The 2,040-nt window shown below is 38.0% G+C and overlaps 1 non-coding gene across 1 annotated transcript; it reads left to right on the plus strand.

Annotated features, from left to right (window-relative positions):
• Positions 1–629: 629 nt before the first annotated feature.
• Positions 630–733, plus strand: LOC135276416 (U6 spliceosomal RNA). Its single transcript, XR_010343959.1, has one exon. It is a non-coding gene; the product is annotated as a U6 spliceosomal RNA (small nuclear RNA).
• The last annotated feature ends 1,307 nt before the right edge of the window (positions 734–2,040 follow it).

Raw genomic sequence — 2,040 nt, forward strand, 5'->3', positions numbered from 1 at the left:
CCAACCAAGGGCAGAGCCCACATGTCTGGCATTACTCCTGTGTTTGCAGTTTAGCTGCTTACTTGTGCAATAGGGGTTCACTCTAGGCTGCGTTTGGCTGGGGCAACTTACCTGGTGTTGTGGTCTGAATGTATTCCCCAAACTTCATGTGTTGGAAACATAATCCCCAATGGAAGTATTGGGAGGATGGGTCTTTGGGGAGATATTTAGGTCTTGAGGGTTCTGCCCTCATGAATGGATTAATATCATTATGAAAGGACTCAATGGAGGGAGTTTGCGTCTCTCTTTTTTGCACTTCCATCCCTTCCATCTCTTCTACTTGGGGAGGACACAGCATTTCTCCCCTTCAGAGGATGCAGCAACAAGGCACCAACTTGGAAGTAGAGATTAGACCCTTACTAGATTTGAACCTAATGGTGCCTTGATCTTGGGTTCCAGCCTCCATGAAAAAACACATTATTGTTCTCTATAAATTACCTCATCTAAAGTATTTTGTTACAACAAGACATACATAGTGAGACATCTGGTATATCTGTGCTCTACAGTTCTTCCATCCTCCATTTGGGTGGCTAACACAGATATGTTCTACTCATAGTGAAACGCTAAAAAGCAAATAGAAATGCATGAGGGTACTTACTTCAGTAGCACATAGACTAAAATTGAAATGATATGGAAATTGGCATAGCCCCTGTGCCAAGATGACACACAAATTCGTGAAGCCTTCCACATTTTTGTAACATAAAGAATAAATGCTTAGGGAGATGAATACCCCATTTCCCATGATGTGATTATTACACATTGCATGCCTGTATCAATATGAGATATTTAAACATCTACTATGATGTATATCATGAAATATTTAAACCTCTACTATGTACCCACAAAAATTTAAAATGAAATATTTAAAAAATGTACGAGGGCTTTTGAAGCCTAGGGTTTGAACAGACATAACTTCATTCTGCCTCATTATATTAACCAAAGCAAGTCATATAGGGAGTTATATTCTACCTTTATCAGAGAAACTCTAAAGTTATATGACAAAGGGCTCTGTTAGAGAGAGGAGTGAAAAATAATAATTATTAATAAAAATTTATTTCTAGCCTTTCCCATATCCATGTAGATTAAGAAACAGAATATTACTACGACCTTAGAAGTCTCTCTGATGTCCTCACTCAGTAAGTATCTCTAACCATCCTCCTCCATGGTCTTGACTCCTATCTACATAGGATAGACAGTTTTGCTAACTTTTATAAAATAGAATCATAAAATCTATAACTGCATTAGGACTCAGATAGATAGATCAGTTTTGCTAACTTTCATAAAATAGAATCGTCGTAAAATCTATATTTATCTGTGTTAGGACTCTTTGTATTAATAAAATGTGAAATCCATGCATATTGTTACAGGTAGCCCTAGTGAGTTAATTTTCATTGCGATCTAGTGTTATATTTTAGGAATATACGACCATTTGTTTATTATCAATCATCTACTGTTAATGGATATTTAGGCTAGTTTCAATTTGGGGATATTACAAATAATGCTGCTGCAAACACTTGGCAAACAACTTTAAGTTTCTCTTTTGCCTGTATACTAGCAGTGAATTTGCTACAGCATAAAAGACTTCTGATTGCTCAACATTCTCTATAACACTTAGTATTGTTAATATTTATTTTATTTTACTATTATTACTTTTTTTTTTTGAGACAGAGTCTCACTCCGTTGCCCAGACTGGAGTGCAGTGGCACAATCTTGGCTCACTGCAACCTCCACCTCCCAGATTCAAGTAATTCTCCTGCCTCAGCCTCCTGAGTAGCTGGGATTGCAGGCATGCACCACTATGACCAGCTAATTTTTGTATTTTTAGTAGATTTCACCATGTTGGCCAGGCTGGTCTTGAACTCCTGACCTCAGGTGATCCCCCTGCCTCAGCCTCCCAAAGTGCTAGGATTACAAGCGTGAGCCACCACTCCTGGCCTATTTTATTTTGTTATTATTTTAGAGACAAGGTCTTTCTCTGTCACCCAGGCTGGAGTGAAATGG

This window comes from Aotus nancymaae, unplaced genomic scaffold (assembly GCF_030222135.1).
Source record: "Aotus nancymaae isolate 86718 unplaced genomic scaffold, 86718_ANA_hifiasm-v0.15.2.pri h1tg000022l_1, whole genome shotgun sequence".
Lineage (NCBI taxonomy): Eukaryota > Metazoa > Chordata > Mammalia > Primates > Aotidae > Aotus > Aotus nancymaae.